Source organism: Cucurbita pepo, chromosome LG01 (genome assembly GCF_002806865.2).
Source record: "Cucurbita pepo subsp. pepo cultivar mu-cu-16 chromosome LG01, ASM280686v2, whole genome shotgun sequence".
Lineage (NCBI taxonomy): Eukaryota > Viridiplantae > Streptophyta > Magnoliopsida > Cucurbitales > Cucurbitaceae > Cucurbita > Cucurbita pepo.
This window is the reverse complement of record NC_036638.1, coordinates 12,016,580-12,032,652: the sequence shown is the minus strand read 5'-3', so window position 1 is coordinate 12,032,652 and position 16,073 is coordinate 12,016,580. Positions and strand designations below refer to the sequence as shown.

The 16,073-nt window shown below is 34.5% G+C and overlaps 2 non-coding genes across 2 annotated transcripts; one reads left to right on the top strand and one right to left on the bottom strand.

The window, feature by feature from the left end:
* The first annotated feature begins 8,907 nt into the window (after positions 1-8,907).
* TRNAF-GAA lies at positions 8,908-8,980 on the top strand. The gene has a single exon. It is a non-coding gene; the product is annotated as a tRNA-Phe (tRNA).
* Positions 8,981-11,020: 2,040 nt separating this feature from the next.
* On the bottom strand, positions 11,021-11,092 carry TRNAC-GCA. Its single transcript has one exon. It is a non-coding gene; the product is annotated as a tRNA-Cys (tRNA).
* Between the last annotated feature and the right edge of the window lie 4,981 nt (positions 11,093-16,073).

Sequence of the window (16,073 nt, the reverse complement as noted above, 5' to 3'; positions counted from 1 at the left end):
GATTGGGTACTCCATTAAGCTTTCTTCTTGCCCCTAATAGCCTACCCTAATAAATAATTTATAGTTTTTTTTTTTTTTTTTTTTTTTGTTTATTCTTGTTGTTTGCTCTCTTCAATTAACATGTTATAAAGACATCTGAATTACTTCTTGGTTCAACGTTTCAAAAACACATTTCAATATTGCATGCTTCAATTTGATATAATTGTTGGGGGCATATTGAGAATCAAACTCGAGACCTCTCGTACCCAAAGCAACAATCATACCACTAGACCAAATGCCTTGTAGTGGATCTATCATTTTTAGTTGCTAGTCCATATCTTTTATGCGCTTCCATATTTGAAATTTATCCACATGTTTTTGTGCTTTAGAACCTATTATTATTGTCATGTTAACTTCACATTATTGATAAGCACACTACCCTACGTTCTATAATCTCATGTATTTGCTAAAACCACCATACCTAAATGAAGTTCTCAAATAATCAAATAAATTATGAAGGATAGGGGAATAACAATAAATGAAAAGAGCCGGTAATAAAAGGCAAACATAATACTTATGGTAAGCTGTAATAGAAGACAAACATCTTATAATAAAATATCAAATATGATATATATAGTAAGCTATAATTTAGGACTAAATATTCTTAACATTAAAGAAAGACTTCTGACTTCATGAACCATTAGTATGTAATCATAAGGAAGAGTATTTGAAGCATCATGCTGTTGTGCAATGGCGGGCAAACATGCTCAAAAGGTTTCTCTCAATTTTCACAAAATATACATTAATCTTTGAAGATTCAATCTAGCTAGTTTTCTTAACACTACATTGTCCTCGGCCACTAAGATTCTTTCCAATTTACACTTTTCACGACTCAAGTTTTCATATTTCTTATCTAATTTTTTTATGTTGACTTTGTTGCCCAACAATTGGTGTATTCCCCTCATTGACCTTACTATAATAATATTTGTATAATTATGAACTCAAATATTTAGAAACATGATCGAGGATATCCAACGGTTGAGATTTGAGTTTGAAGAATTTTGGTCGGATGGTCACGATAGATGCTCTGATTCTAATTAGAGTGGCATTTTTGTAATTATCCATTCTTCCAGGGGTATTTTGGTAATTTTCCATTTTTCGAATATTTTATTATTATTTTTCTTGAAAAATCCATAATTTTTCTACAAATTCCTCATCCCTTTTGATCATTTTCCCCTTCTTTTGAATCTTGAGATTCCATAAGTCATTACAAATCTAGAAAGATTCTTGATAATTGATAAAATGACTTTTTTTTTTTTTTGCCATTTTCATTTACTTTTTCCTTTCCCATCCTTTTCAGAAGGCCTTCAACTCCTTGAAATCACTTANTTCATCACATGCTTCAATTTTATCTCTTTTTTTTTTGTTTTATTATTATTATTATTATTATGTTTTTCTTTTTAATATTTACTCACTTTCTTAAAAAGGAATTTCCTTTCCTTCATCTTCTACCAACACCTACTACATCTTTCCTTTTTCCTTTTGTCCTTTTTCCGCTTCAAATATTTTTTATTTATTTTATTATCATTATTATTATTATTTTTTGTAGGGATTAGAGAAGAATTTCATTACAAAATCATATTCCCTATAAAACAAATTATTTCAAAAATTCATAAAATCAATTCTATATAACAAATTTGAAAGGCGAGGAGTTTACGAGATCTTATTCTCTATAAGAAATTTTTAAGGCGAGGAATTCACTAGAAAATTTTATGGGATCAGATTCTCTGTAAAAAAAATTTAAGGCAAAACCTTTACAAGAAAATTCAAGATCAATTTTTTAAGATACTAGAAAATAGAATTTCACTAAGAATTTTTTAACAGTATTAGGTAAGAATTTTTTAATGTTTTTCATAATAAATTCACATGATCGAATTCTCGGCAAATGAATTTTTTCCTNATAGAGGAATAGAGGCCTTTTAGTACACATCGTAATGGCAGACAATGGTTACTTATGGGTATGGATCCAAGCAACTTATTTAGCATGTTATTCACATAGTTCTAGGTACTTGGTACATGAATTATTGATGAACCGATGTTTATACATAATGTCATGGGTTAAGCTTTAGGAGTTGAGGTTTTAGCTTAGGAAAACGTTAGAGGGTAACCTAACGTGGACTAATTCGTGTGAAAACCTACTAGCACTTTGAGGACCTCATTATTGGACCATGTGAGAAATTTCATGTAAAAAGGGTATCTCATTAATCATACAACGAGGTATAATCATATGAAGGGTATTATGGTCATTTTACCCTGTTTCTTTGTTGAGCTACTTAGTCTTATTCGATGATCATCAAATTTTACATACCTCTTCAACATGTCATATTATGCTCAGGATTAAATCTTTGTAGGTAAAAGGATACATTTAGTGGCTAATTTTAGCGTTACTTAAATCTCGTGCTACCTGGTTGGTTCAGTGCCATAAATCGAGGTTCTAGGTTTATTCTTTCATCATTATTTAATTAAACTCAATCTAAGGTTCATATGAGAATCTAAGTGATTCCTACAAGTATTTATTTGGACAAAGTCGGGGACTTGTTTCTCAAGCTTCTGGTACTCGATTTCCTCCAAATTTTCTTTGGTAGCTTCCTTAGTGAGTCTAGTTTCTAGAACCATTGAGAACTTTGTGAGAACTAGCCAGAAAAGGGTTAAATTTGATTAAAAACAAAATAGAGTCTGACTTTGGGCTGACGTAGACGTTTCAGTTGATCGGCCATCGTCTTCTTCCTCCCGTAGGGGAAGAAGATGCTGCGCGATATTACTCCTCCATCTGAAAATGAGGTCTGCCAACCCATTCTTTGACGTTTCTCCCCTCGATTCCTTCATCAAGCTTAAAGATAGAATGTTAAAGAAGAGTTTATCTTACCTATTCGTCGACTACAACATAAGTTATAGGCGTCCAAAGTCGAGGGAAAACTTGTTTTGTCGTCGGAGTAAACCAAGAAGTTATTGTTTTTTGGTAAGATAACGCAGACTCTATCAGACCACACATCCTTCACAACAATTTTCCTTACACTTCACTTAAGCTAGAGGAATGTTCCTGATAAAATGACTTTGCGTGGTTGAGAGTAATTTTGAGTTTCCTTCCTCTGTCTGCAACTCAACCCAGAACGTGATTTTTCCCTCTATTGGGCAGCTTGACTCAGGACGAGTTGGATCTCGAATCCTTCATCAAACATACTCTATTTAGTCCCCTCAAGCGATCAAAATCATCCATTTTGAGTCTTTAGGCTTGTAAGCAAGGATTTGAGTTTTACCCCCAAATCTTACCCGATATGGAATTTCTTCGATTATGCAAGTTCCTTAGGTCATCTCTCTTCGCAGCGTTCTTCAAAAAATTATCCTTAGGTGTGCAGAAACAAATTGGGATTGGATTCGTATGATGAATACGTCTATATCTTTGGATTGTTTTTTTAGCTTACATCCATGGTGGACAGGCTTTTTTCCTTCACCAAACTTATGGGTAAACTTATTTAGAAGGTGCAGGAACAAGTTTGGAGATGAATAGTGGACTATAATTCTCGAATTCGAGGTAAACCCGTGAACATGATACCCCAAAACAAGAAACTTGTATCTCTCGATTGGGTATTTGATTAAGCTTGATTCTTGCCCTTAATAGTCTACCCTAATTCATAATTTATAGATCGATTTTTCACTACCATTGAAACGTCTAGAATTTCTATAATTTCATTCTTGATTTTTCTGAATCTTCTGCCAGAAAAGTCTTCTCCTATCAGAANTACCATTGAAACGTCTAAAATTTCTATAATTTCATTCTTGATTTTTCTTCTGCCAGAAAAGTCTTCTCCGATCACAGCCTTCCTTTGTTAAGCACCTTGTAATTCTTATTATATAAAAAATTTAATGATTTAGAAAGTTTATAAAAATTGGAAAAAAAGTTCCATTTTCTCAATTTTTTTCAATTTTACTTGTTCTTTGCTTCTAGGTACAACCTATTAGGGATTATAAACTGTCTCTTATTCGAGACCTTGGGTGTTGCAAATTCTCCCCTCCTTTAAAAACTTTCGTCATCGAAAGTGCTTATTCTAAAATAGGTCAGGGTACAAGGTTCTTATTTGCCTTCGATTTCCTAAGTGGCATCTTCTACTCTATGATTCTTTCATAGGACCTTAACAAGAGTGATTTTCTTGTTTCTCAATCTTTTGACTTTCTTGTCTATTATTTGAATCTGGTCTTCTTTATACGTTAGGTCATCTCTCAAGAAGAGAGTTTCATGAGCCAGTACGTGCGAAGGATCTAGGGTATACTTCCGTAGTATGGATACATGAAAGATATTATGTACTGCAGACAAGTTTGGGCATTGCCCGATTCTATAGGCCACAGATCCAATCCTTTCTAATATCTCAAAGGGACGGATAAACCTAGGGCTTAGCTTCCCCTTTTTACCCTACCTGAGCACCCTCTCATGGGGTGCTACCTTTAGGAATATATGGTCTCTTACCTACAATTCCATGTCCTTGCGCCTTAGGTTTGCATAGCTTTTCTCTCGGCTTTGTGCCGTTTGTATCCTAGCTTTAATCTTCTAGACTGCGGCGTTGGTAATTTGCGCACCACCTCTGGCCCAATAGTTGTCGTTTGTCCCCGTCTTCCCAAAAGATAGGGGATCGAAATCTTCGTCCATAGAGAACCTCGTATGTGGCCATTTATAAGCGAATTTCATAAGGTGTCTCGGTCTAATACTATTGGCACTGGAACACCGTGTAGCCGTACTATTTGCTCCATATAGAGTTAGGCCAAGCTATCTAACGAGTAAGCAGTTTTTCATTTTTAATGTTAGCGGGGATAACTCAGTTGGAAGAGCATCAAGCTGAAGATTTGAAGGTCACGTGTTTGATCCACGTTCACCGCACTTGATTAAAGTTGCATAAATTGACTATACAATCTAAAATTAGTGATTATTTCTTTTTAAATACAATGAATTGCGGAAATACCTTTACTTATGAATTCGTTAGACTAAAGATCTGAAGGTCACGTGTTCCATCCAAGTTCACCGAACTTGATTCAAGTTGAATAACTTGACTATTCAATCTAAAATTAGTGAATATTTCTTTTTAAAATTTCAATGAATTAACGGAACTATCTTTACTGATGAATTTGTATTTCTAGTGTTAGTGGGGATAGCTTAGTTGGGAAAGCATAAGAATGAAGATCTAAAGGTCACGTGTTCAATTTGCATTCACCGCACCTAATTCAAGTTGTGTGAAATACCTTTACTTATGAATTTTCATTTTTAATATTAGTAGGAATAGATCAGTTGGGAGAGCGTCAAAATGAAGATATGAAGGTTACGTGTTCGATCTTCACGTTCGCCGCACTTGGTTTTAATTGCATAACCTGCCTATTCATTCAATAAAAACGGGGATAACTCAGATGGGAGAGCGTCTTACTGAAGATTTGAAGGTCACGTGTTTGATCCACGTTCACCTGTAACTTGACTATTCAACCAAGAATTAGTGATTATTTATTTTTAAAATTTTAATGAATTACGAAAATACCATTATTTATGAAATTTTAATATTAGCAAGGATAGTGTGAGACTAAAGATCTAAAGGTTTAATATTAGCGAGGATAGCTCAGTTTGAGAGTGTGATACTAAAGATCTAAAGGTCACGTGTTCCATCCATGTTCACCGCACCTGATTAGTTGCATAACTTACCTATTCAATCTAAAATTAGTGATTATTTCTTTTTAAAATATAATGAATTAGCGAAAATACCATTACTTATGAATTTTCATTTTTAATGATAGCGGGGATAGCTCAGTTTGGAGAGCATCAGAGAAGATTTGAAGTGATGGTGTTACTATAACACGTGCCGGAGCAATTTGGATCTTAGGCACTCTAAGTGCATCAATTATAGTACATTAGCTAGCATGTTCAAAAGCATTAAAATTCAATGAGTTTGAATACTAACCTTTTTGTAGTTCAAATTCATTTTTCCTTACGAACCGATTTCGAACCACCACTACTGTCTTCCCTACTAATCTCCGGCCTTAGAACGGGATTGTGGATTCCGGTGAGTGACTAAACTTGATAGGAATTTAGTAGTAAAGAGAGAGTTTTGAGAGATTTTCTCCAATTTTTTCGAGAAGAATTTCCATGTACCTTGATCACTCTATCTATGGAGAGTCATATTTGCATGTTCATACAAATTTAAAATTACCAAATTTTGACGCTCAAAATTCCACNATATAATGAATTAGCGAAAATACCATTACTTATGAATTTTCATTTTTAATGATAGCGGGGATAGCTCAGTTTGGAGAGCATCAGAGAAGATTTGAAGTGATGGTGTTACTATAACACGTGCCGGAGCAATTTGGATCTTAGGCACTCTAAGTGCATCAATTATAGTACATTAGCTAGCATGTTCAAAAGCATTAAAATTCAATGAGTTTGAATACTAACCTTTTTGTAGTTCAAATTCATTTTTCCTTACGAACCGATTTCGAACCACCACTACTGTCTTCCCTACTAATCTCCGGCCTTAGAACGGGATTGTGGATTCCGGTGAGTGACTAAACTTGATAGGAATTTAGTAGTAAAGAGAGAGTTTTGAGAGATTTTCTCCAATTTTTTCGAGAAGAATTTCCATGTACCTTGATCACTCTATCTATGGAGAGTCATATTTGCATGTTCATACAAATTTAAAATTACCAAATTTTGACGCTCAAAATTCCACTAAAATTTGTGGGATTATGAGCAAGCATGCAAGTTTGAGTTAACTAAATTTTCTCAAAATTCCACTCAAATTTGTGGGGTTTATTTGGCAGACATGCAAGCTCGGTCAAACCAAATTTTTACACTCAAAATTCTACTCAAATTTGTCGGATTATTTGACAAACATGCAAGTTTGGTTAAACCATATATTGACACTCAATATTCCACTAACTATTTTTCAATGAGGTGGAGTAACATTTTGACTTTCCCCCTTTTAATTCAACAATTAATTTTAAATTCAAACAATATTAAATGATTAATTAAACAATTTATTTAATATGTTACATTAATTCAAATGCAAATCCCAATTAATTCCGACAATTATGAATCCCTATTCATAATTAAAATATTTAAATATTATTTAAATATCTCTAATTCTCTCTTTTTGTTTAATTCGTAATTAAAACAAATTCCGTTAAATATATCGTATATATGTAGTGCATATTCCCTAATTTGAATTCAAACACTTCGAACTCACTCGTCACACTGTTCTAAGGTTTAGTCCGATATGAGCTAGCAGGGGGACCTAATGGGCCTATAGCTCATAGGCTCCAACGATTCGAGATTAACCAGCTAAACTCATTGACCTTGTTAACCAACATTCGTTAACTACTAGAACACTTCACTATAGCCTAGTAGTTGCACTCCCCTCACTATAGATATATTTTTGTCCATTTGATATAACCATGATTAGTAAGTCGATCCTTCACAGGTTGTTTATAACTAGAGCTGGGTCAATTTACCGTTATTCCCCTAAAGTTACTTCTTGTTCCTTAAGTCCCACTTATCCTCTAATGAACAATTGGTTTGTGGTCCAACCACCAAACCGAATCCCTCTCAGGTCAATGAGAGGGTGAGGCCCCTTGCTAAAAACCTTAAGTCAGTACTTAAGGGAACACCCAGTCTTACCCTTGAAATGGGAGGCTTATTGAGTTGCCGAACTCGGGCCACTCTCACCCATGCAAATCTAAGGATAATTCTGAATAAACAGGAGTTCATAGTTAGTTCAGGATTAAGGTCGAGTTACCTAGGTCATCAAGTGAAAAAATCAGTCTCAATAGTAAACGTCATTATAAAGTGAGAGTGATTTTCTTCATGGTCCGATCTTATGCAATACTCATTGCATAGGACACCCCCACTCGCATGTCTCCACATGTACAATTTAGTGATCACATTGTTTATATCATATACAAAAGTGGGCCACATCCTTAGAGTCCTCAGGATAAGGTACTCAGCCTTATCCCTGTACTATAGATCATTTTGACTATATACTTGAACTTGATCCACATTTATGTCTCTACATATAGTTCAAGTAATCATACTATAGCTAGAGTATTCTTAGTTTATTGGATTTAGATTAATTATCGTAAAATTCACTTTATTCAATAACAATCTTTACTGAATAAACATCAATAATAACTTTATTGAAAATAGAATATGTTTTTGTTTACCAACTACGAGTTTTAGGGCATAAAACCCAACATGAGGTCACGTGTTTGATCTCCACGTTCACCGCACCTGTTTCTATTTGCATAGCCTAACTATTCAATAAAAAATTAGTCATTATTTCTTTTTAGAATCTCAATGAATCAGCGAAAATACCTTTACTGATGAATTTTCATATCTAATGTTTGTGGGGATAGCTTAATTGGGAGAGCATCAGACTGAAGATTTGGAAGTCATGAATTAGTGTCTAAAATTAAAATGAATTAGCAGAAATACCTTTAGACATGAATTTTCATTTTTAATGTTAGCGAGGATAGCTCACTATGGAGAGCGTCAGACTGAAGATCTAAAGGTCACGTGTTTAATCAATGCTTCACATGGTTCACGTTGCATAACATTCCTATTCAATCTAAAATTAGTGATTATTTCTTTTTAAAATATAATGAATTAGCGCAAATACCTTTACTTATGAATTTTCATTTTTAATATCAGTGGCCATAGCTCAGTTGGGAGAGTGTCAGAATTAAGATTTAAAGGTCATGTATTCGATCTCCATGTTCACCGCATCTGTTTCTATTCGCATAACCTGACTATTCACTAAAAAAATTAGTCATTATTTCTTTTTAAAATCTCAATGAATCAGCAAAAATACCTTTCCGGATGAATTTTCATTTTTAATGCTTGCAGGGATAGCTCAGTTTGAAGAGCGTCAGACTGAAGATCTGAAGGTCATGTGTTCGATCCACGTTCACCGCACTTGGTTCACGTTGCATAATTTGTGACTATTCTTTAAAAAATTAGTGATTATTTTAGACAACAGAAATACCTTTACTTATGCATAAGTTGACTATTCAATCTAAAACACGTGATTATTTGTTTTTATGTTATTTGGAATGGCTTAGTTGGGAGAGCGTCAAATTGAATATTGGAAGGTCTTGTGTTCGATCCGCATTCATGCACCTTTATTAAGTAGCGCATAACTTTAACTATTCAATCCAAAATGAGTGATGAGTGCATTCATGCACCTTTATTAAGTAGCATAACTTTAACTATTCAATCCAAAATGAGTGATGAGTGATTATTTCTTTTTCTAGCTTGGATAAGTTGAATAAGTTGCATAACTTGACTATTCAATCTAGAACATGCGATTATTCATTTTTTGCGTCAAATTGAATATTGGAAGGTCTTGTGTTCGATCCGCATTCACTCCACCTTATAGTTTAGGTGATTATTAAGTAGCATATAACTTAACTATTTAATCCAAAATGAAAGATTTGAAGGTCAGTGTTGTTTCTATTTGCATAAGCTAACTATTCAAATTTTGATTTTTAATGTTAGCATAGCCTTATGAATTTTTATTTTTAATGTTAGTGGGGATAGCTTGGGAGAGTGTCAAACTAAAGATTTGAAGGTCACGTGTTTAATCTCCACATTCACCGCACCTGTTTCCATTTGCATAAGCTAACTATTCAATAAAAAATTAGTTATTATTTATTTTTAAAATTTCAATGAATAATGAATTAGCGGAAATACCTTTACACATGAATTTTGATTTTTAATGTTAGCGGGGATAGCTCAGTTGGGACTCAATATCTGAAGGTTACATGTTTAATCCACGTTCACCACACTTGGTTTACGTTGCATAAGTCCATTAAGTTGCCTAACTTGATTATTCAATCTAAAATTAGTGATTATTTCTTTTTAAAATATAATGAATGGACGAAAATACCTTTACTTATGATTTTTTTTTTTAAATATTAGCGAGGATAACTTAGTTTTGAGAGCGTCAGACTGAAAATCTGAAGGTCACGTGTTCGATCAACATTCACCGCACTTGATTTCAAGTCACATAATTTGACTCCTCACTATTCAATTTAAAATAGTGATTATTTCTTTTTAAAATATCAATGAATTAGCTAAATACCTTACAAATTAGTCTTCCTTTTTATTTGACTAAGTTGCATGCACATAATGTGCTACAAGACATTTAGTAAAATGACTAATTTTATTGCATGGAATAAGATTGATCTTCCCTATAATTGTTAATACATCCTACTTTTAAAGTTGCTGAGGAGTAATGAGTTTTCCTTTTTATTTGACTAAGTTGTTACATGCACACAATACGTATAAGACATTTAGTAAAATGACTCATTAGTAAAATGACTAATTTTATTGCCTGGAACAATAAAATTGATCTTTCCGTAGAATTGTCTATACATCCTACTTTTAATGTTGTTGAGTTGAGTCCTTTTGATATAGGTGATGATTTTTCCGATTCGAGAACAAATCCTGAAAAGGGGGATGATGATGAGAATCACGGTATACATTCTACTTTCAATGTTGCTGAGTTGAGTCCTTTTGATGTAGGTGATGATTTTTCTGATTCGAGGACGAATCCTTTTGAAGAGGGGGATGATGATAAGAATCACGGTGTTCCAACTGGACCTATTACACGACCCAAGGCCAAGAAGATTCAACAAGCATTCATTCTTCATCTACAAAATTGGATAGGCTAGGTTCAACCATCATTTCATGTGTNTACCACACTCTTTTTTTAATGTACATGGAATCGGTAATTATGTTTTTAACCATGTTAATAGTGGGTGCTTGGATACCACACTCTTTTTTTAATGTACATGGAATCGGTAATTATGTTTTTAACCATGTTAATAGTGGGTGCTTGGATACCACATTCTTTTTTTAATGTACATGAAATCGGTAATTATTCTTATTTCTTTTCCCTTTAGACACTCGGTGGTCGAGAGTAAATCGAACAAAGTGTCTGTCCAAAATAAAAGGGCCCAACCAGATTTGAACTAGTGACCTCTTGATGTGCAATCAAATGCTCTACCACTGAGCTATGGACCCATTTTGCATGATTTCAACTTTAGTGACCCCTTCTACAGAGTGTTAGTCCAAAAGTGTAAAAAGTATCTGTCCAAAATAAAAGGGCCTAACCAAGTTCAAACGGGTGATCGGTCAAATTCTCTACCACTGAGCCATGATTTTTCTGATTCGAGGACGAATCTTTTTGAAGAGGGGGATGATGATAAGAATCACGGTGTTCCAATTGGATCTACAAAATTGGATTCAACAAGCATTCATACTTCATCTACAAAATTGGATAGGCTAGGTTCAACCATCATTTCATGTGTTATAAGCTGATTCGTTTGAGTCAAGACCATTTGGAGATTCAAAAGTAAATATTTTCACGGTTGAAGTAGTGGATGAAGTTGCAAGCATTATTTCATGAGTGGTTAGAAAACTTTATTTATTATTTTAATTTCATAAAGTTTGTAATGCTCAAATTGACTTCATCTTCCGTGGAGATTTAAAGGGATCGAGATTAAATCACAAACACTAACTTCTTTTGTTGGGAGACTATAAATACCCACAAATTATTATGTAAAAGCATATTTGTGATCAATGAAATTGATCTCTCAAATTGAGACGATCCCCTTATAGAAATCTGAGCATATCTTTGTCATTTCTAAGTTTCATGCAATTCTTGTGGTAGATTGCATCTGAGTCATTCAATCAAGCCTTGATCAAGTTTGATTGTGAAGTGACTCAATTTAGAAAAAAGTTCCAAATCTTGTTTCTCAATGATCTCATTATCTAATTCTAGCTTTATCTATTGGTGATCCAAATTTTGTATAACAAGGTGTTAATTTCTTTAATACAAGGGTTCTTGCTTCTACAAAAGCTTGGCTCGTTGGGCTGAAGATTACGGTTGGTCTATCATCCTTCAACGGGATCTTCTATCCCCATGACTTGCTCTGATGTGATCGTTCTTCTAACGCCGATGACACGTCCAGTTGTCGAGATTGGTAATGTGAGTTTGTAACCCATCCATTGAGGTTCTTGGAATGATTCTATAGCTTATCATTTCCATGTTGGGAGTTGGATCACGGGTCTTGGGCGAAGGAATCCTTNACGGGTCTTGGGCAAAGGAATCCTTGATTTACGGCCCTTCGAGTTGAAGGAAGTGTCATAAGGCTAATTTTTTTTCAATTTTTTTTAATTTTATTCATTTTTTTAGTGATTTTATTTGATTTTATTTCAATTTTGTCAAACTCACTCACGTGCTCATCTCAATCATTTCAACCTTATTGGCGTTCAATAAGAGAGACCTTGGAATTAACCTATAACTATTCAACTCGATTATCACATTAACAATTTGAATCAAATAAATTGACATTAACCATTTGAATCACCTCAACCCCACTTGTTGAACTTGACCAAATGTCTATAACATAACACTAACAAAGGTACAAAGTAACACTAACAAAGTCTTTTTAATCTAAAATACCATTGAACTTGACCATTATAGTGCCTCTCAAACGTAGGTAAAGTTTAAATTCGAGTCTCCTTGTCAAACTCACTCGGGTGCTCATCTCAACCATGATGGCGTTCAACAAGAGAGACCTCGAAAATAGCCGGATTATCGCATTAACCATTTGAATCACCTCAACCCCACTTGTTGAAATTGAAACAAATATCTAGAACATAACACTAACATAGGTACGATGTTCATAAAAGTCTTTAATCTAAGATACTATTGAACTTGACCATTAAAGTGCCTCTCAAAATGAGGTAAAGTTTAAATATAATTGGTGACAAAAGATGAAACTATAAAATAAAAAGAAATAAGAAAATAATATTCAATTTCAGAGAATCAAACCAGAATCTCCTAGGTGAAAGCCAAATATCCAAACCGTTGGACAACAATGAATTTTTGGTGTAGTTGTCCTAAAGTCTTTTGTCTAATCGCTCAAGAGTTTTACTATGATGTTTTGGGTAATGTCTAACTCTTCGACACGTCCTTTCATGTGTGTGATAGAGTTCTCAGAATTACCGCGACGTTTCGAGCTGTTCGATCGTGTGGCTCTTTCTTCAAAACGGTAAACATCAAACATCAAACATCAGGTCTTTGATTGGCAACCCATCCAAAGGATTGTCGATTGCATCGATTGGATCAACAGTCTTCCCATGAGTTTATGGTGCATGACCCATTTTTTATAGCATTCACCTTCGAGCGCCACCATAGTTTTGCATCGTCCATGAGATGCATTGCGACCAACGTAACTCTTAGGTCCTATGAGCAAGTAACAGTAACCTTCAAGTATTGTTCTACGTAAAAAATAAAGCTTTTTAATTCCTTAGCATCCCGGTTTACATTTAAGGGGTTGTGTTCTTGGATTTTAAGTTTGTTAAGCCCACATGAACTTGGCTTGAGGTGTGGTTCTCTACAGCCCAACTTGTCAAACTCACTCGAGTGCTCATCTCAACCATGACGTCGTTCAACAAGAGAGACCTCGAAAACGACTGGATTATCGCATTAACCATTTGAATCACCTGCTCATCTCAACCATGACGTCGTTCAACAAGAGAGACCTCGAAAACGACTGGATTATCGCATTAACCATTTGAATCACCTGCTCATCTCAACCATGACGTCGTTCAACAAGAGAGACCTCGAAAACGACTGGATTATCGCATTAACCATTTGAATCACCTGCTCATCTCAACCATGACGTCGTTCAACAAGAGAGACCTCGAAAACGACTGGATTATCGCATTAACCATTTGAATCACCTGCTCATCTCAACCATGACGTCGTTCAACAAGAGAGACCTCGAAAACGACTGGATTATCGCATTAACCATTTGAATCACCTGCTCATCTCAACCATGACGTCGTTCAACAAGAGAGACCTCGAAAACGACTGGATTATCGCATTAACCATTTGAATCACCTGCTCATCTCAACCATGACGTCGTTCAACAAGAGAGACCTCGAAAACGACTGGATTATCGCATTAACCATTTGAATCACCTGCTCATCTCAACCATGACGTCGTTCAACAAGAGAGACCTCGAAAACGACTGGATTATCGCATTAACCATTTGAATCACCTGCTCATCTCAACCATGACGTCGTTCAACAAGAGAGACCTCGAAAACGACTGGATTATCGCATTAACCATTTGAATCACCTGCTCATCTCAACCATGATGTCGTTCAACAAGAGAGACCTCGAAAACGACTGGATTATCGCATTAACCATTTGAAATTGAACAAAATATCTATAACATAACTCTAACAAAGGTACGAAGTTCATAAAAGTATTTTTAGTCTAAGATAGAAACTGTAAAATAAAATGAAATAAGAAAATAATATTCTTATCAACATTGAAAGTAGATTGTACACCGTGATTCTTATCATCATCCCCCTCTTCAGGATTCATCCTCGAATCAGAAAAATCATCACCTACGTCAAAAGAACTCAACTTAGCAACTTTGAAAGTAGAATGTATTGACGATTCTACATCACCTACGTCAAAAGAACTCAACTTAGCAACTTTGAAAGTAGAATGTATTGACGATTCTAGGGGAACATCAATTTTATTGTTCCATGCAATAAAATGAGTCATTTTACTAAATATCTTACAGAGCATTTATAGTCAAATAAAGAAGTCTTATAAGCATTTATAGTCAAATAAAGAATTAGGAATCCACACTATCTTTAGATCTAGAGACCCACTCCCACTAATTCATTATATTTTAAACATGTCAAATTATGCAACGTGAACAGAAAGGTGAACGTGGATCGAACACATAACCTTCAAATCTTCAGTCTGACGCTCTCCCAATTGACCTATCCCCGCAATTTTAAACATGTCAAATTATGCAACGTGAACAGAAAGGTGAACGTGGATCGAACACATAACCTTCAAATCTTCAGTCTGACGCTCATCAATAAAGGTATTTTCGTTGATTCATTGAGATTTTAAAAATAAATAATGACTAATTTTTTTTATTGAATAGTCAGGTTATGCAAATAGAAACAGGTGCGGTGAACGTGGAGATCGAACACGTGACCTTCAAATCTTAAATCTGACGCTCTCCAAACTGAGCTATCCCCGCTAACAATAAAAATGAAAGNTGTAACCTTCAAGTATTGTTCTACGTCAAAAATAAAGCTTTTTAATAACTTAGCATCCTTGTTCCCATTTAAGGGTTTGTGTTTTTGGATTTTCAGTTTGTTAAGCCCAACATGAGCTTGGCTTGGGGTGTGGTTCTCTACGACCCTCCTTGTCAAACTCACCCTAGTGCTCATCTCAGTCATCTCAGCCATGATGGCGTTCAACAAAAGAGACCTTGAAAATGACCGGATTATCACATTAACCATTTGAATAACCTCAACCTCACTTGTTGAAATTGAACCAAATATCTATGACATAACACTATTAAAGGTTCAAAGTTCATAAAAGTCTTTTTAATCTAAGATACTATTGAACTTGACTATAACCAAGTGCATAAAAGTCTTTTGAATTTAAGATACTATTGAACTCATCCATTATAGTGCTTCTCAAACCTAGGTAAAGTTTAAATATAATTGGTGACAAAAGATGAAACTATAAAATAAACGAAATAAAAAAATAAAATTTCATTTTCAAGAATCGAACTCGGGTCTCCTCGATGAAAGCCAGATCTTTTGTGTAATGTCTAACTCTTCAACACGTTTTTTTTTATGTGTGTTATAGAGTTCTCAGAGATACCGTCACGTTTCTTGTTGTTTGATCATGTGGCTCTTTGTTCAAAAGAGTCAACATCAAACATTAGGTTTTTTATTGGAAACCCATACAGGGGAGCGTCGATTGCTTCAATTCCATTTTTTATACAATTCACCTTCAAGCGCCACCATAATTTTACATCGTCCATGAGATGCATTGTAGGCCAATGTAACTCTCAGGTCCTCTGAGCAAGTTCCTATAGTCTTGAAGTATAATATCAAAACATATTAACGTATTTGATATGTTAAATATTAAAATAATTGATGTGTAT